Consider the following 21,029-nt stretch of genomic DNA (forward strand, 5'->3'; position numbering starts at 1 on the left):
GCCTTCCCTGTCACCTTCTCTTTGTTAAATTCTGTCTCAGAGCAGGATAGAAAGGCTGGTACTTGGCCAGGCAACTTCAGCACTGGCAAAAAAGTAAAGCAATGGCTCTTTCAGATGGTCCCTTGTGAATGTGTCCTTAACTCTTAGGCCTCCAGGGGAGCACATCCAACTCTGCTTCTTCCTCTTGTTCTTCCCAGGCAGCCAAAAAGGCAGCACTTCCACACCAGTGCTCTCTCATATGTCCCAAATCTTATCCTTAGGAAATGCTCATGCATCCATTCCCCAACATGCAGCACAGCAGCCTTCTCCCAGAGCTTGTACCAGAGCAGCTGGGCGACCCTTCTCTGGCCTTTGGTTTCCCTGGAAGGAGGCAGTTCCTGGGCTACAGGCCATTTTTGTTGGGATTCAGACCTTTTTGTTTGTTGATTCAGCCCTGAATCAGACATCAGTCATCTAAATCTCTCAAACACAGGGGACACATTTCAAAGTTCTTCAACTGTGTCATGAAACCTCCTTCCAGCAGACTTCTGGTAAAACCAGAGGTCTGCAAACTTCTATAAAGATGAACCCTCCATTATTGTAGTGCCAAAGCAGCCATAGGTAATGTTATTTAAATATTGGGTGGGTGTCTTCAGTAGCATTTTACTTATGGACACTGAAATTTGAGTTACAGTGAACTTTCATTGGTCACAAATTATTTATAATTCCCCTGCACATTTTACATTTGACAAATGTAAAAGCCATTATGAACTCATGACTGTACCAAACCAGGCAGTACACCAGATCTGACTTGCAGATTGCAGTTTCTTGACTCTGGGTTAGATGGTAGAATGCCTTCCCTTCCTCCAAAAACAAAAGAAAACCACAAACAAGATGAAGAGTCACACAAGATGCAGGAACTCTCACCCACAAAGCCTCTTTGTCAATCTGTTCACACAGTCTCACTCTCCACACTCTGGCCTCTTTGGATAACCTCAAAGGATGGGCTGGGGGAGGAAGGGAGAGCAGTCTGTCAAGAGTACTAGATCAGTTTATTGGACATGTTCTTTGAAAATCTTCATATACACATTTGTTTTACTTGCCTTGTTCTCTTGAATCTGTCATATTGACATCTCAAATGAAACAGACAAATGGAGGTCTTTTCTCAAAACTTGTTGCAGTAGTCATTTCAGCCATTCTCATCATTACTGCTCAGAATCTACCATGAAGAGGCAAAGAAAGAAATACATTTGGATAAAATAAATGGTGGAAATTGTTTTCTTTTATTTCCGTGCTAAAGTTCTTGATTCATATTGATCAAGAGGAAGTACATTTGTTCTGTTTACCTGGCTAGGCATGTCTTCTCTGTTCTAGAAGTAGGTCTACAGTGAAAGTCAGGGCATCTTTTTTTTCCTTTCATTGATTCAGTCATTGTTAGGAAAGTTGGCTTTGAGGAATGATGGGCTATCTTTCATGTTGTGGTTTTGTCCACAGGAACAGAATCTTGCACTAGCGTCAGTTGTCATAACTTAATATTTATGGCACCTAGATATTTCAAGATAATGTTGACTGATTTTTGCACATTTTCAACAGTGAGTTGGTTTTACGTTGATTGAAGTAGCAAGTGTATATATACTCCTATGGAGGCCATTTTTACCATGCCGATTGCTTCAACACCAAGCATCTTTAAGCTTTGATTGTGTTTTTAACTTTGGAGACTGTAGGATTTACACAAACGGAAAGGGAAACTCAAAGGGAAAATGATGAAGTCTGGGTTTTCTAAACCAATGTCCTTTTCCTTTTGAAAGTGTTACTCTGTTGTAATAAAGTCATAGTATAGCAAATGGATATTAATGTGCATCACATCGGGAGAACATTTTTACATAAATACTTCTCCTTTAGAGTTACATAAGGTCTGCCTTCTAACAAGTTCAAAGTACTGATGAAACATGTCCTTCTTCATTGGCTCCACATCTCAGAGGATCAGGAGGGTACAGAAATAATTTTTCTTTCATTTTTCAGGTGACTAAATTGAGGCCAAGAGAGATTTTGGTGAAAATAAGAGCACACAGCAGGTAAGAAAAGATTCAAATGTTACTTCACTTACAGACCTACAAACTCTTACATGGGTGATGGTGAATATTCTTCAAAACAGGGCCATAGAACAACTTCTCATATGTAAATGTACTTAATGCAAAGCATTTTTAAGAATCTTATTAACATTCCAAACCTGTGAAGCAGTAATAATATTTTCTAGGTTAGAATCAGAATATTCAGACTCAAAAAGACCTAAGAGATCATAAAGTTCTGCTCATTCATTTTACATTAGAGAAAATGAGGGCCAGAGGGAATAAAAGATGTTCCCACGTTTCCCAGCTAATTGGAGGCTGAAAGACCAGGTCTTCTGACATTCTGTGACCTTTTCACTGGATTCTGGATGGCAAATACATCCCTCATTTGGTGCCAGTAGCAGACATCAATAATCAATCACCCTACTCTGCCAAGCCTAGTCACAGTCATGCCAAACATATTCTAGGCAGTCATAACTAAAAATTAGTTAGAAATTAAACCTGTTTGTCATCCATGATATTAACATGCCTAATATAATTTTTAAAGCTTTTTATTGATAGGAGCATAGAATATAGCAGGCATGGTACCCATAGTATTTAATTGCAACCTCACAACAACTCTGTGCAGTTGGCACAATTACAGTTATGGAAAATGAAATTCAAGGACAGTCACTCAAGGTCAAAGTAGTGACTTGTAGTCACTTAGAAGCTAGTTGGTAGCACACCAAAGACCTAAATGTAGGTCTTTAAAAAATATACATGTATATTTAAATATATATATATATATATATATATACACACACACACACATATGAATATCACTTAAAGGTTCTCCATATCCCATCTTACTCCCTTTAATTATTTTTAATTTTTTAAAGAAAAATTGTAAATATTTCAAGTGTACAATATAATCTAATATACAAATATATTGTGAAATCATTACTATAGTTGAGATAATTAATGTGTCTTCCCATCACAGGTACCGCTTTTCTGAGTGAGGTGAGTGTACTGAATCTATTCTCTCAGCATATTACCAGTGTTCAGTACAGCATTATTAGGTATGGTCATCACTCTTCTATATTAGATTTCTAGACTTACTCATCTGGCACAATTAACAAATTTATACTCTTTGACCAACATCTCCCCATTTTCCCTACCCCTACCAGCTGCTAGTAACCATTGTTCTGCTCTCTGTTTCTATGATTTTGACCTTGTTTTTGAGTCCATGTATAAGTGAGACCATACAGAAATTTCGTTTCTGTGTCTGGCTTATTTCTCTTAGCATATTGTCATCCAGGTCCAAGTGGCAGGGTTTCCATCTTGTTCGTGGTTGTGTACTATTCCGTAATGTATGTGTATGCGTGTTGTTTCCATGTCTTGGCTGTTGTGAATAATGCTGCAGTGAACATGGGTGTAGTATCTCTTTGATATACTGACTTCATAAAGTGTGAATTTGCTGGGTCATATGATGGTTCTGTTTATAATTTGGGGGGATATCACCATACTGGTTTCTGTAGCAGCTGTACCAATGTACATCCCTACCAGTGATATACAAAGATTCCCTTTTCTCTACATCATCAAAAACACTGGTTATCTTGTGTCTTTTTGATAATAGCCATTTTTACAGGTGTGATGTGACATCACATTTTGGTGTTGATTTGGATTTTCCTGATGATTAGTGATGTTCCACACCTTTCATATATCTATTGACCATTTATTTGCCTTCTTGTAAAAAATGTCTATTCAGGTCCTTTGTCCATTTTTAAAATCAGGTTATTTTCTTGCTGTTGAGTTGTTTGAGTTCCCTTTGTATTTTGGATATTAACCCCTTATTATATGGTGGTGGTATTGTTCAGTCTCTAAGTCGCATCTGACTCTTTGTGACCCCATGAACTGCAGCATACCAGGCTTCCCTGTCCTTCATATGTGTGGTTGGCAAATATGTTCTCCCATCTATAGGTTATCTCCTCACTCTGTTAATTGTTTCCTTGGCTGTTCAGAAGCTTTTTAATTTGATGCAACCAATTTGTCTATTTTTTTATTGCCTGTGCTATGTAGCACACCCTTCCCCAAAAAATCATTGCTCAGACCAATATCAAGGAGTTTTTCTGGTCTTACATTTAACCTCTCCATCCATTTTGATTTGATTTTATATATGACATGAGATAAAACCTAATTTCTTTCTTCTGCATTGTATTACTCCTTTTTGAATACAACCCTTATCATCTTTTTTTTTTTTTCCTCCTTCAGTTATCTTCACTTTGGAGAGGTGGGTTACTTTTTCCTTGGTGAATTTAACAGTAAGATCAGATGCTCCAAGTTCAATGAATTGGAAACGCAAAACAATTCCCTATCTTTGCAATCTCCATTCAGTTGTTAAACTTGCTGCAGGTTAGAAATGGCCTTTTCTTGAAAGGCCTATTTGGTGGAACAAATAAACTACCTTTTGTTAGGAATTTGCTGTGGCCCTCCCCCAGGTCCTACCCCCTCACCACATCCATTTCAACTCCCTTACACAACTTCCTCTGCCTCCCTGTCCTCAAGTGAACATGAACAAATTCAGCCCTGCTGTGTCTGGCATTTTAAATGGAGCTGGGACCGGGCCAAAATAAAGTATTCCAGCTTCTTCTAGCAATTCACCAGCTAGAAGATTAAGAAGGATTTATAGCATTTTTCAGTTGTATGTAAATGCCACCAGGGTAGCTTAAGAGATGGGGCATACATTCGGGAATCTTTTGCCTTTATCTTGCTAAGTCAAATGGGAAAAAAACAAAATAAAGACCCAGGAGAATTAAATATTATACTGCCTATCTAGTTTTTTTAGCTGTCTCTAAATTAGTTAATGGTACGTCCAAGTCTGTGCGAGTAAAGTCCATGAAAGATCACAACAATTTTGCTGGACACATCAGTTTATCTGGACACAGAAGTAAATCCACTGAGATGATCTTTCTTCATCAAACATGACCAGCCTCTGCCAACCTAGCTCAGCTCCTAGATGAGAACCTGGGAATTCCCTTGAATGCCTCATAATATTAGCACATGGTCTTAAGCCCACTTACTCACAAAAGGAACCCAGTTTTTAAACATTACTGGTCCTTCTCTGCAACTTCTATTCAAAGTCAATGGAAATGCTGCTGCTAAGTCACTTCAGTCGTGTCCGACTCTGTGCGACCCCATAGAGGGAAGCTCCTCCGTCCCTGGGATTCTCCAAGCAAGAACACTGGAGTAGATTGCCATTTCCTTCTCCAACGCAGGAAAGGGAAAGTGAAGTCATTCAGTCGTGCCCAACTCGAAGCGACCCCATGGACCGCAGCCCACCAGGCTCCTCCGTCCATGGGATTTTCCGTGCAAGAGCACTGGAATGGGTTGCCATTGCCTTCTCCACAAAGGCAATGAATGGCTTTAAAAGATCCTCTTGAAAGAGTAAACTACATTTGTCTTCTAAGAAGATGAAAACAAACACCCTTAGTGTTTGCAAATTGAGAACCAAGATTCTGATCCCTATGGCAGAAATGAAACACTTGGCCTGTTTCTGGACTGTATTTGAACAGTTTCAGCTGCCTGGTTGTACCTGGATTCTTAGAAAGATAAACAGTCTCCAGGCCGCCAAGGGTGTTGGCTGTGATGGCTTGCTTTGCCAGTGTAAAAATGTAAGCTACCGCGAAGAGTTCATCCTATCCAAAGGCATAGGCTTTGTCAGCAAACAATTTATCCTGCATCTTGTTAATACTGAGAGGTATTTAATGTAAACTCTGGATTATTCAAGCGTTGTGCGGCATTTAGAAACACAGCTGCACCTCCTGGTGTCCTGTTGAATTTCCCTTGTTGAGTCTCCATCGGAATACTGTAGCAGTAATGTGTTGGGAAGAAAAGGTAAATAGTTTTTGATTTCATAATTTATATACAGCTGTGTTTGTAAGCCCATGGTAGTCTGGATAGGCGAATGCCGCTTTTGATTTTTCGGTTCAACTGTGTGACTGCCATGATTCAAGAAGCACTGAGTCATGACAGACATTTTCAAGTGAAATTTGATCAGCATGGACAGCCAATCTAAATAATCAAAGTAGTTCATAGTAAGTGCCATAGGAACCTTATACTTATACTGACAGTGTATTAACTTAGAGAAGAGAGAGAGCCCTTCTATCTGCCTTCGATGATGCTGAAAGACTCTCAGAGGATGGAACATGAAAGGTGGATACTAGGTGGCACTTCACTATGCAGAGATGACAGAGAAGACAGTTTAAGAGCCAGGCTTGATGTCTAACTGAATGTAAAGTATATACTTGCACTTCCATCTGCATCTCCCTGGTTTTCTCCTGGCTTTTCTTTCTATACCAGAATATCCTTCCTACACTTTAAAATCTGTCCTAAATCCTAATTATAAGAATTCTGTCCTTGGGGGCAGTAATCATATATGTCTTCCATGACGTTTTACACACAATTATCATACCTGGTGTGTGCTTTGAGTTGAGTAAATATTTACTGAATTAAAACTCAGGCCACAGTCTACTACTTGTTCTCTCCACTTACAGCCTACCAACCACTCATCATTTGCCTCCCATCTGCTGCCATTCACCATGACTTAGACATAAGAAGTGATTCACATGTGTCTGATGGAGGGATGGATGGAGCAACTTGGTGATGTTGGTGACAGAACAGTGCCCACAGCTCTATAACATGCTCACCTTATAACAAGTATCATTGTGTGCAAGTTATTTGATTTTCAGACTAGAACTACAATACCCAGGCATAGAGCTGACCGTTACGTTATGGAATCATCTCAACACTGTCAAGTCAGGACTACCACCCTCATCATGCTATAGGTGATAAAACTGAGGCTCAGAAAGGGGAAATCGCTTGCCCAATGTTCACTGAGATTGTACACAAAGGAATGGGGAGTTGCACGTCTGCACATGTCACTTCAGAACCTGAGTTCTTGAGTCTGTTCAACAATGAAGCCTTTATTTCATTCCATAGCAAACAGCAAATAGCATTCCTTTATTCTTCTCCTAAGAACCCTTCTGACCCCATGTTGTGTAGAAAAAGAGGAGCAGAAGGAAAGTTGAGGGAAAAGGATATAGACAAGGTGTCTCAGTCAAGGGTTGAAATTGGTTCATACATGCCTAAATTTTCTCTGGGCTATTTTGTTGTTACCTGAATTGTTTCCCTACACCTCCAGTGGCTTAAGGAATGAAACAGTGCAGGAAATGCAAGTTTCTTAAGTGAAGTCTAAATGGCAAAGTCAAAGCTTCTAGGTGGTATATTCCAGAATCATCTCAGAAGGACTTTTACTGTTGGATATGGTATTCCTGCCACTGCTCACCAACTTCTGAGCATATAATTAAGAAGTATCTTGAAAATACCTTCCATCTCTCAGTGTCTGCTAGGGCTGTAGTACTGCCAGCAGTGCGGTAAAAACAGCTTCAGTTCAGTTGCTCAGTCGTGTCCAACTCTTTGCGACCCCATGAATTGCATCACGCCAGGCCTCCCTGTCCATCACCAACTCCTGGAGTTCACTCAGACTCACGTCCGTCAAGTTGGTGATGCCATCCAGCCATCTCATCCTCTGTCGTTCCCTTTTCCTCCTGCCCCCAATCCCTCCCAGCATCAGAGTCTTTTCCAATGAGTTAACTCTTCGCATGAGGTGGCCAAAGTTTCCATCATCCCTTCCAAAGAAATCCCAGGGCTGATCTCCTTCAGAATGGACTGGTTGGATTTCCTTGGAGTCCAAGGGACTCTCAAGAGTCTTCTCCAACACCACAGTTCAAAAGCATCAATTCTTCAGCGCTCAGCTTTCTTCACAGTCCAACCCTCACATCCATACATGACCACTGGAAAAACCATAGCCTTGACTAGATGGACCTTTGTTGGCAAAGTATTGTCTCAGCTTAATGAATAACAAATCTTGGCCAGGTCAGCAGCTGATTGTGATTCCATCCCCTCTGGATACCCATTTCTTAGAACTGGACCATCTTCTGTTGATCTTTTCAGGTGAGGATTCAAATCCATACTGGCTGGTACCTTTGTTATGACTGAATAATAAATAAGAATTATCAGAACCAGAGAGCTGAATGCAAGGTCTGGCTCATACCTAAGAGACAGAGAAAAGAGACAGGAAGGTTAAACTTACCTGTTTACACCAGGCTTTGCCACAAATTCCTGCCTGGAATTAGAAGTTTAGGTTTTCAAGGTCTCTGTTTAGGGAGATGAGGATTTTAAAAATCTTAAAGAAGGAATTTTCATAAATTTAAGTTTGGAAAATATTTAGTAACTTAACAAATAAAGGGAGTAAAAAATATGTCTCTTATCAAGATTTTTTTTAATAAGGAAATAAAGCCCAAAGTATATTAAGGAATTACCTAATTCAGGTTGAAATTAAGAGATAGCTATTAATTATTTTGTAAAGATATATCTCACTTCCAAAAACAAACAGGAAACACATATTCTTTCCCTTCTTCCTCCCTCAGACCTCCCCTACCCAGTTCTGATCTATCTCTCTTTTTTTTCCCTACATCTCTTTGATAGAATAACTATTAAAATTGCTTCTTGCAGTCTGACCTTCTTGCCAGGCAAAATCAATCCCTTGTGTTTCTCTGCATTGCCAATGGCCTTGCTGCATCACAGTGCATAGCAAGGAAAGTCACTTTGAGAAAAAAAGGACAATGAGATTCCTTGTATTAGGCCCAGTTCTTCTGTTACTATTAAATTAAACTGTTTATCCAATTACCGCCACTCACATTTCTGTCTGGAGGCTGAGGGGGTTGCACAAGCCAACTGGGAATATGGCCTCTTAAGCCTTCCATTTCCCATACTCCTTCCTACAGTGCATTGTGGGAGAGGTAGCCTGAGTGAGAAAGGACCAGGTCCTCCCAGAACAGATGGGCCAGGAGGTTATGGGGGTATCCAGTGCCAACAGGGTACAGACTAGATGGCTTTGGACATTTATACTGACTTGCTTCCAAGGGGCTGAATATTTTGAGAAGTGGAGAAAGGGAGAATAGGGGGAAAGGAAGCAGTCCTGTTTCAACCCGTTTTTTCTACACTACTGCAGTGTGAGCTTCAAAAAATGGAAACCTGATCAGCCCCTGACCTGCTTACACTTTCTGGACTCTTGACTTCCAAAGAATCATAGTGTGGCCACAGTGTACTTCTCTGGTCTGGCCATTCTTGTGGATCCCACACTCCAGCTGTCCCAGGACTCTCTGTGCTCTCTCTTATCTCCTCGTCTTGGCATGAGGAGTCCTGCCTTGGCCTCCCCTGACTTCTCAGGCTTGTTTGGTTAACTCCTCTGCATCCCTCCTGTCTCACCTCTGATATTGCCTTTCTCAGACCACCTCCTCAGATGCCATCACCACCCTCATATCTGGGACAGTTACTGTGCTCTCTGTCAGGGCTTGGAAAACTTTCTCTGAAGACATGCTCTGTGTTGCTCACTCAGTCACTCCAACTTTTTGCAGCCCCATGGGCTGTAGCCTTCCAGGCTTTTCTGTCCATGGGATTCTCCAGGTAAGAATACTGGAATGGGTTGCCATTTTCTCCCCCAGGGGATCTTCCTGACCCAGGGATCAAACCCGTGTCTCTTGCATCTCATGCATTACAGGCAGATTGTTTCCCACTGTGCCACCTGGGAAGCTACAGACAGTAAATATTTTAGGCTACTCTATCCTACCATTGATGCAGGAAAATGAGCTACTGTGTGTTCCAGTGAAATTTCATTGACCAAAATAGATGGTGGGCTAGACTTGGCCCGTGAGCTGTGTTTTGCCAATTCCTGATCTCAAGCCCTAGAGTTTCTTAAGCTTCAGTCTATGATGACCTCAATCAGAAACCATTACCACCTAGGAGACAAGGACTAAGTCTTTTATCTCTGCATTCCCAGTGCCTGACACAAGGCCTAGAGACTGCATGATGTGCAGTGGTCTTTGAGAACAGGTATGATTGGATACAGGACTGGAGAAGGTCAAATCAGTCTATCATTCAATCTGCTACACTTTTTCACAATCGGTCCTTTCTCACTAAGACAGAATAGAAAAAATATATTTTTTTTAATGTTTAAAGTTGTTTTTGAATTTTGCTGGTGAGGAAGAGAGATTAGTTAGTAGAAAGCTTGTCTTTCTGTGTCTTTGAACGGGAAACAGGACACGGGAAATGTCTTCCTCTCAATCTGTAGACCCTGAATAACTGGCTCTTCTAAAGATTCCAGATTATAACTGGTAAGCCTTCCAGCTCCCAGGAAGCTGACAGAATCTGTTGGGCCTCATTCCTTGGGCCTTCACACGAGGGCCATCAGTAGTCTGACCCATCTAATAGCTCGCTGAGACACATTTCTGTCCATTGCATCCTGCCACGTTTCCAGCAAGCCTGGGCAGTTCCAAGGCAAGCATTTCTGGCTGTTTTTCTAAAGCAGTTACAACTAGCTGTGTTGTTTGAAAAGCCCTGGATATCTATGGGGAGTGAGGGAATTCCCTTGCCTCCCCTAGTAGTTCATAATCCAATGAACTTTAAAATACTCTAATTCCTCAACAACCATCACAAGAACAAAATCCATATCCTGCAGCTGTTTGAAGAGGTAGAAGGAAGCAAACATGGGGTTGGCAAAAGAGTGAACTTTTGTTCTTTTTTCCTGCCAAGTCCACACCCACTTTCTGCTAGTGTAAGTACCTTTGTTTTCAAGGGGAGAAACTCCTTTTACCCTCTCTCAGTTCATATGGTCTGAATGAGAGAAGAGCTCAGAGGTAAAGAATCTGCCTGCAAGGCAGGAGACCTTGGAGGTGTGGGTTCAGTCCCTGGGTTGGGAAGATCTCCTGGAAAAGGAAATGGCTACCTATTCCAGTATACTTGCCTGGAGAATCCCATAGAGAGGCCTGGCAGGCTACAGTCCAAGAATGAGAGAAGACCAAATACTGTGGTGCATGGATGGATGCAATATTCAGGCCTTGCCAGTCTCTGTCTTTCATCTCCCAGTCCATAAAGACTGTCTCAGAGGAATGATGCCTCTAACTCAGGCCAGTCAGAACCACTCCTGCTCCTTCTTATGGGAATCCTGGGAAGACTCAAGTGAGTTGAGAGGATAATATATAAGTCGGGAGCAACTGACAGCCGCTTTGTCAACAGAGAGGGATGCAGAGCTGAGAGACAGTTCTGATGACTCTGCTTGAGGCCATTACCGAGCCCCAACCAGAGCTTAACATCCCCCTGAAATTTTCAGGATAGTGATCCAATAAACTCCCATTTTGCATAAGTTTGTTAGAGTCAGGTTTCCATCTCTTGTGACTACAAGAATCCTAGTAGAAAAAATGCTTACACACTCAAATCAAGTATCTCATCCTGATACCTTCTCTTGCAATAAGGAAGCGTGTAGGTGATGACCTACTTTCTTGCGCTGGGGCCTTTATAGACTTTAAGATGTATTGAAACAATTTAGGTTCATGAATTTAAATGCAGGAGGACTGGCCTCCACTGATGGCCAGCATCTACTGGTCCAAGGTTAGATATGTGCCTTTCAGGTCATTATGAGTAAAGCTAGAAAAGGCCTCAGACCATATGATCTGGCCTTCTCATTTGATAAAGGATGAAAATGAGGCCCATAGAGAGGAAACATGTTTACTGACACTGCATCTGTGGTTCAGAGGCTGAGGCAGCATTAGAATTTATATCTCCTGACTCCCATCCCTTTATTCTACGAAGTTTCTGGCCCAGCTGTTGTAACCTGTACTATTTTTCCGCTGATGAGAGAATATGATGATTTCCTTGAAGAAAGATAGAGCCTGTACCCATGTGCTTTGTGAGGTGCCAAGTGAGGTGAAAAGAAAGCTGAACTTGGAGTTGGAAGAGGTATGCGTGAGCTTGGGGAAATCATTTGGTCCTTTGAAGATCTAGTTTCCCTGTTTCGGAAGATCAGGCGTGGAATGAACCCTTTTAATGTCTCAGGATGTTATGATGATTGAGTGATAGCACGTGTATCAAAGTGTTTCCTATGCTGTCAAGTATGGCTCTCTCATTCATTCAACATATTATTGGAGGCCTATACTGTGCTCGGCACACAGATGGCAGTTAGCAAACACTGATCCATGCTCAAATGAACCTTATATTTTACATAGGGAAACAGAACAAACAAAACAGAAATGTAATTTGCAGGTCAGAAGGGAGAAGTGTTATGGAGGGAAAAAAGCAAGGGAGAGGTACAGGGATACAGATGTACCTGACTGGACAGGGAAACCTAGCTGAGGAGGTGACAGGTGAGCACCAGCCACCTAGGAGAGAAGAAGGACCAATCCTACAAGTGAGAGAAGACAACTCCTAGCAGAGCCAACAGTAATCATTTGAGTCCAGATATGGAAGCCATCCAACCCTGCTTTGTACAAGCCATCTCCCTTCTGTGAAATCACGGTTTCTTTGAATGTATCCCTACCTCTTGTATCTACTTGGTCAGCTAATAAGCTGTGCTCAAATACATATCTGGTTGCATTTCCTGATGTACCAAAAATAATAAATGGAGCAAAGAAAAAGAGACAGTTGAAGGCCTGGGAGGATAATTTGGCATACTCTCTCTTGAAGGAAATCTAGCTATATCATTTCTATCTTTCCCTACAGAATTTTTACTTCTAGGATCTCATACTAAGAAAATACTATAATTAAGGATGTATGCAGTGACTTAGCTAAAAAAAATATTCATTTATCTCAGCCTATTTATAACAATTCAACGTTTGAAACATCCTAAAAATCCATCTGTGGAAACTGGCAATAAAGTATGGTGTTTCCACCAGAAATTCCAGGAATGGCTCCATTTGGACTCACTTGATTTATTAACCTATCCCTGAATTAGTCGCTATTACTAATCATTGTTTAGTAAGGAGCAGTTCTATGGGGCTGTTAAAAATGATACTGGAGTGCTCGCTTCGGCAGCACATATACTAAAATTGGAACGATACAGAGAAGATTAGCATGGCCCCTGCGCAAGGATGACACGCAAATTCGTGAAGCGTTCCATATTTTTAAGCATCTTTTCTGACCACAATGCAGTAAGATTAGATCTCAATTACAAGAGAAAAACCATTAAAAATTCCAACATATGGAGGCTGAACAACACGCTGCTGAATAACCAACAAATCACAGAAGAAATCAAAAAAGAAATCAAAATTTGCATAGAAACGAATGAAAATGAAAACACAACAACCCAAAACCTGTGGGACACGGTAAAAGCAGTCCTAAGGGGAAAGTTCATAGCAATAGAGGCACACCTCAAGAAACAAGAAAAAAGTCAAATAAATAACCTAACTCTACACCTAAAGCAACTAGAAAAGGAAGAAATGAAGAACCCCAGGGTTAGTAGAAGGAAAGAAATCTTAAAACTTAGAGCAGAAATAAATGCAAAAGAAACCAAAGAGATCATAGCAAAAATCAACAAAACCAAAAGCTGGTTCTTTGAAAGGATAAATAAAATTGACAAACCATTAGCCAGACTCATCAAGAAACAAAGGGAGAAAAATCAAATCAATAAAATTAGACATGAAAATGGAGAGATCACAACAGACAACACAGAAATACAAAGGATCATAAGAGAGTACTATCAACAATTATATGCCAATAAAATGGACAACGTGGAAGAAATGGACAAATTCTTAGAAAAGTACAACTTTCCAAAACTTGACCAGGAAGAAGTAGAAAATCTTAACAGACCCATCACAAGCACGGAAATTGAAACTGTAATAAAAAATCTTCCGCAAACAAAAGCCCAGGCCCAGACGGCTTCACAGCTGAATTCTACCAAAAATTTAGAGACGAGCTAACACCTATCCTGCTCAAACTCTTCCAGAAAATTGCAGAGGATGGTAAACTTCCAAACTCATTCTATGAGGCCACCATCACCCTAATACCAAAACCTGACAAAGATCCCACAAAAAAAGAAAACTACAGGCCAATATCACTGATGAACATAGATGCAAAAATCCTTAACAAAATTCTAGCAATCAGAATCCAACAACACATTAAAAAGATCATACACCATGACCAAGTGGGCTTTATCCCAGGGATGCAAGGATTCTTCAATATCCACAAATCAATCAATGTAATACACCACATTAACAAATTGAAAAATAAAAACCATATGATTATCTCAATAGATGCAGAGAAAGCCTTTGACAAAATTCAACATCCATTTATGATCAAAACTCTCCAGAAAGCAGGAATAGAAGGAACATACCTCAACATAATAAAAGCTATATATGACAAACCCACAGCAAACATTATCCTCAATGGTGAAAAATTGAAAGCATTTCCTCTAAAGTCAGGAACAAGACAAGGGTGCCCACTTTCACCATTACTATTCAACATAGTTTTGGAAGTTTTGGCCACAGCAATCAGAGCAGAAAAAGAAATAAAAGGAATCCAAATTGGAAAAGAAGAAGTAAAGCTCTCACTGTTTGCAGATGACATGATCCTCTACATAGAAAACCCTAAAGACTCCACCAGAAAATTACCAGAACTAATCAATGACTGTAGTAAAGTTGCAGGATATAAAGTCAACACACAGAAATCCCTTGCATTCCTATACACTAATAATGAGAAAACAGAAAGAGAAATTAAGGAAACAATTCCATTCACCATTGCAACGGAAAGAATAAAATACTTAGGAATATATCTACCTAAAGAAACTTAAGACCTATATATAGAAAACTATAAAACACTGGTAAAAGAAATCAAAGAGGACACTAATAGATGGAGAAATATACCATGTTCATGGATTGGAAGAATCAATATAGTGAAAATGAGTATACTACCCAAAGCAATCTATAGATTCAGTGCAATCCCTATCAAGCTACCAATAGCATTCTTCACAGAGCTAGAACAAATAATTTCACAATTTGTATGGAAATACAAAAAACCTCGACTAGCCAAAGCGATCTTGAGAAAGAAGAATGGAACTGGAGGAATCAACCTACCTGACTTCAGGCTCTACTACAAAGCCACAGTCATCAAGACAGTATGGTACTGGCACAAAGACAGAAATATAGATCAATGGAACAAAATAGAAAGCCCAGAGATAAATCCACGCACATATGGACACCTTATCTTTGACAAAGGAGGCAAGAATATACAATGGATTAAAGACAATCTCTTTAACAAGTGGTGCTGGGAAATCTGGTCAACCACTTGTAAAAGAATGAAACTAGAACACTTTCTAACACCATACACAAAAATAAACTCAAAATGGATTAAAGATCTCAACGTAAGATCAGAAACTATAAAACTCCTAGAGGAGAACATAGGCAAAACACTCTCTGACATACATCACAGCAGGATCCTCTATGACCCACCTCCCAGAATATTGGAAATAAAAGCAAAAATAAACAAATGGGACCTAATTAACCTTAAAAGCTTCTGCACATCAAAGGAAACTATTAGCAAGGTGAAAAGACAGCCTTCAGAATGGGAGAAGATAATAGCAAATGAAGCAACTGACAAACAACTAATCTCGAGAATATACAAGCAACTCCTACAGCTCAACTCCAGAAAAATAAATGACCCAATCAAAAAATGGGCCAAAGAACTAAATAGACATTTCTCCAAAGAAGACATCCAGATGGCTAACAAACACATGAAAAGATGCTCAACATCACTCATTATCAGAGAAATGCAAATCAAAACCACTATGAGGTACCATTTCACGCCAGTCAGAATGGCTGCGATCCAAAAGTCTACAAGTAATAAATGCTGGAGAGGGTGTGGAGAAAAGGGAACCCTCTTCCACAGTTGGTGGGAATGCAAACTAGTACAGCCACTATGGAGAACAGTGTGGAGATTCCTTAAAAAACTGGAAATAGAACTGCCTTATGATCCAGCAATCCCACTGCTGGGCATACACACTGAGGAAACCAGAAGGGAAAGAGACACGTGTACCCCAATGTTCATCGCAGCACTGTGTATAATAGCCAGGACATGGAAGCAGCCTAGATGTCCATCAGCAGATGAATGGATAAGAAGCTGTGGTACATATAGACAATGGAGTATTACTCGGCCATTAAAAAGAATACATTTGAATCAGTTCTAATGAGGTGGATGAAACTGGAGCCTATTATACAGAGTGAAGTAAGCGAGAAAGAAAAACACCAATACAGTATACTAACGCATATATATGGAATTTAGAAAGATGGTAACAATAACCCTGTGTATGAGACAGCAAAAGAGACACTGATGTATAGAACAGTCTTATGGACTCTGTGGGAGAGGGAGAGGGTGGGAAGATTTGGGAGAATGGCATTGAAAAATGTAAAATATCATGTATGAAACAAGTTGCCAGTCCAGGTTCGATGCACGATACTGGATGCTTGGGGCTGGTGCACTGGGACGACCCAGAGGGATGGAATGGGGAGGGAGGAGGGAGGAGGGTTCAGGATGGGGAACACATGTATACCTGTGGTGGATTCATTTTGATATTTGGCAAAACTAATACAATTATGTAAAGTTTAAAAATAAAATAAAATTTAAAAAAAATGATACTGGATGCTTTTATCCATGTTTGCCAAAACACAATGCACTTAAAGTGGATGCTTTTTATTTTGTTTGCATTTTATTGTCAGCAAAGTGTATTAAAATAGAAAACTAGTTGTTCTATTAACATGATAAATTTTTATTTGGGAAAAAATAAATGACAAAATGACTGTACTACATTATCTGACATATGCCATGTATGAGCTAAAGTAAAGCCCAGAATACTCCAAAATATTTTAACACATTTTCTGAGTAGGGGGCTTATAGATGATTTTGTTATGTTTTTATTAAGTTTTTTTTTTTTTTTGCTGGAAAAATTAACACATGCTCCTGGTTTCAAAAGATTACAATATAGAATATAGCAAATCTTATCTCCTTCAAATAACTACTTTTTTCACAGTTTCTGAAGTAGTCTTCAAAATTTTTGTTTGCATACATAAGCAAACATATGGGTATCTAGGGTTTTCAAATGAGCTTTTTGAGACCACAAATAGAAGCAAACTAAGCTTGCTGTTGTGTACTTTGCTTTCCCCCCCGCCTTGAAAGTGAAAGTGAAAGTCGCCCAGTTGTGTCCAACTCTTTGTAACCACATGGGCTATACAGTCCATGGAATTCTCCAGGCCAGAATACTGGAGTGGGTAGCCATTCCCTTCTCCAGGGGATCTTCCCAGCCCATGGATCAAACCCAGGTCTCCCAGATTGCAGGTGGATTCTTTACCAGCTGAGCTACCAGGGAAGCCCCCTTTTCCCTTAATTCATCTTAAATATCACTCAACATCAGCACTTAGAAATCTGTGCCATCCTTTCCAACGATTACAAATTATTCCATTATAGAAATGGCCTGTAAACAAATCTCCCTGTAAATGAACATTGGGATGGTTTTAATTGTTTTGCAGATCTCACATGTTGACATTTGTCTTTCTTGAATGTGCCTCTTTGGGCACATAGGTAACTACATCTCCATGGTCAATGCCCAAAAATGGAACAGCTAGGTCCTAGGAGATATGTATCCTTATCGTCATTGCACATTCTTAGATTTAATATTTTCTAAAATTCCATGTTCCATAAATATTTCCAAAAAGTTTCTTGAAAATGTGTTTAAGAGCCTCCAGTCCTTTCAAAAATCCTTATTAAGTTCAAGTATTGTTCCTTTGACCCTGAGAGAGAAGGGGGCCATGTGCTGGAGTTATTGCCATGCCCAAAGGACACATTCTTATTAGGTTGCTGAATCTGAGAGGATGGTGTCTGGCATCTGCAACAACAGCCTCAATATATAGTCCATCTTATCATACCAGAAAATCTCAGGGCTCCTTCCCAATGATGTACACTTGTTTAATAAAGCAGCCAGCAAAGATGAGCTGCTGGCTGAAGCAAATGGAAATGTATGTCTGATATCTTTGGCATCAGAATGCCCAGAGAGAGGCAAAATGGCCAAAAATCTATAAAACTTTCATAGCCTATTAAGAGTGGCATGGCAGGCATGGTGGAGGCTAAGAACAGAAGAAGTAAACTTACTCAAAAAAGAAAGAAAAAAATGGTTGGACTGAAATTCCATTGAGTTTATTGTTGGGCTAGAAAAGCTTAAAGTCGTTATAGAATCTAATTGCCAAGCAATGTAAGTGAGCCAGAATTGAAGCAACATACAAGTGACAGATAGACAATTTTCATTGCAGCTGGCATCTCAGTAGAAATCTGTTAATTGCGTGTTCAGGGATAACATCAAGGAAAGGGCATTACAACAACTGTCTAAATAGGATGAAATGAAAGCATATTTGGCATGTTTCCTTAAAGGACATAAGGGAAAATATTGGGAACTTTTTCCAAATGACAAGAGTTGAGTCTGCTTAGAACATTCAGATGTGGGATTAACATAACGTGATCCAGCTGATTATTTTCCATTCCTTGGTATGCTTCCTCAGCTGATAACCTTTTCTGGCTTGTTTAAAAATATATTGTTTTGCTTTGTGATTGCACCTCAAAAAATTGCTTGGTTTGCAGTATGTTTACATTTACACCAGAAACTAATCTGAGAAGATTAATTTACATGAGGAAATAACTCAGATATTGGATGAAATACATTTAGAAGCCAAGAAGTAGGGGAGTAGTAAAGGTTTCAAAACAGCTGATAGGAGGAAGAGCTTCATATTTGTGTATGTTTTCTACACTGTACACCAGGTACATGTAACTACATTTAAAGTAATTAAATAAAAATTAAAATTCAGTTCCTCAGTCACACTGGGCTTCCCTGGTGGCTCAGAAGTAAATAATCCACTTGCAATCCAGGAAATGTAGGTTCATTCACAGGGTCAAGAAGGTCACCTGGAGAAGGAAATGGCAACCCACTTCAGTATTCTTACCCAGATTATCTCATGGACAGAGGAGCCTGGTGGGCTACAGTCCATGGGGTTGCAAAGAGTCAGACAAGACTGAGTGACTAAACAACAGCAGTCACCCTAGTCACACTTTAAGTGCTCAAGAGCCTTATGTGGCTGCTGGTTCACATTTTGGACAGTGAAGGTATCGAACATGTCTTTCATCATAGGAAGTTCTACTGGACAGCACTGGATTAGACCTTGGAGATAATTCTCAGAGACCACTCTTTGCCTGCCCAGTTTCCACTGGTTCCATCAGTCTTTCTGAATGGTACCACTAGTCAACTTTATCTTATTTTCTTGTTTTACATGTCACCTGGTGAAAAATAGGAACAGCAATCATTTGAATTGCTGGAAGCTCTTGGAGGACAAAGCTATCTTTTATACCTAAAAAATATCTGGAACATAGATGGTGTTCAGTAAATGCTTGTTGACTGACTGACTGATTTAACAAAGAGATGAAGGAAGGAAGAAAGCATCTTGTTTTAGAACAAAGTTTACTTTTATAGACAAAACAGCTTATACATACCAAATCGTAAATTAGAGTTCAAGTGAGGAAAGTGGACTTAAGAGAGTGTTGCTGTCAAGCCTTAGTATACCTTATTTAATGACACATCTGTTTTCCAAAGTCTTTCCCATATAAAAACTACATCATTTCCCCCCCAAGGAGAGGGAAATACATTGGCCCAGAATGCTACTTTGAGTCTACTTTTTTACCATCATCCTATTGATTTTGTTATTGTCAGTCATCTTCACTTCAGCATGCTTTCAAAAGAAGACATAATCTCCCTACTTCTAGATTGTAAGGTACCTGCTTCATGGTGCCATCTATGTTCAGTTCAGTTCAGGTCACTCACTCATTTGTGTCTGACTCTTTGCGACCCCATGAATTGCAGGACGCCAGGCCTCCCTGTCCATCACCAACTGCCGGAGTCGACCCAAATCCATGCCCATTGAGTCGGTGATGCCATCCAACCATCTAATACTCTGTCGTCCCCTTCTCCTCCTGCCCTCAATCTTTCCCAGCATCAGGGTCTTTTCAAATGAGTCAGCTCTTTGCATCAGGTGGCCAAAAGTACTGGAGTTTCAGTTTCAACATCACTCCTTCCAATGAACACCCAGGACTGATCTCCTTTAGGATGGACTGGTTGGATCTCCTTGCCGTCCAAGGGACTCGCAAGAGTCTTCTCCAACACTACAGTTCAAAAGCATCAATTCTTCGGTGCTCAGCTTTCTTTATAGTCCAACTCTCACATCCATACATGACTACTGGAAAAACCATAGCCTTGACAAGACGAACCTTTGTTGGCAAAGGAATGTCTCTGCTTTTGAATATGCTGTCTAGGTTGGTCATAACTTTCCTTCCAAGGAGTAAGCATCTTTTAATTTCACGGCTGCAATCACCATCTGCAGTGATTTTGGAACCCAGAAAAATAAAGTCAGCCACTGTGTCCACTGTTTCCCCATCTATTTGCCATGAAGTGATGGGACCAGATGCCATGATCTTCGTTTTCTGAATGTTGAGCTTTAGGCCAACTTTTTCACTCTCCACTTTCACTTTCATCAAGAGGCTCTTTAGTTCTTCTTCACTTTCTGCCATAAGGGTGGTGTCATCTGTGTATCTGAGGTTATTGATATTTCTCCCGCCAATCTTGATTCCAGCTTGTGTTTCTTCCAGTCCAGCGTTTCTCATGATGTACTCTGCATAGAAGTTAAATAAGCCAGGGTAACAGTAAACAGCCTTGATATACTCCTTTGCCAATTTGGAACCAGTCTGTTGTTCCATGTCCAGTTCTGTTGCTTCCTGACCTACATACAGGTTTCTGAAGAGGCAGGTCAGGTGATCTGGTATTCCCATCTCTTTCAGAATTTTCCACAGTTTATTGTGATCCACACAGTCAAAGGCTTTGGCATAGTAAATAAAGCAGAAATAGATGTTTTTCTGGAACTCTCTTGCTTTTTCCATAATCCAGCGGATGTTGACAATTTGATCTCTGGCTCCTCTGCCTTTTCTAAAACCAGCTTGAACATCTGGAAGTTCATGGATCACATATTGCTGAAGCCTGGCTTGGAGAATTTTGAGCATTACTTTACTACGGCTGAGAGGAGCTACCCCACA

The 21,029-nt window shown here is 40.1% G+C and overlaps 1 non-coding gene across 1 annotated transcript; it reads left to right on the plus strand.

The window, feature by feature from the left end:
* The first annotated feature begins 12,937 nt into the window (after positions 1 to 12,937).
* On the plus strand, positions 12,938 to 13,044 carry LOC129635640 (U6 spliceosomal RNA). Its single transcript, XR_008706400.1, has one exon. It is a non-coding gene; the product is annotated as a U6 spliceosomal RNA (small nuclear RNA).
* Positions 13,045 to 21,029: the final 7,985 nt, after the last annotated feature.

The sequence above is a fragment of the Bubalus kerabau genome, chromosome 20, assembly GCF_029407905.1.
Source record: "Bubalus kerabau isolate K-KA32 ecotype Philippines breed swamp buffalo chromosome 20, PCC_UOA_SB_1v2, whole genome shotgun sequence".
Lineage (NCBI taxonomy): Eukaryota > Metazoa > Chordata > Mammalia > Artiodactyla > Bovidae > Bubalus > Bubalus kerabau.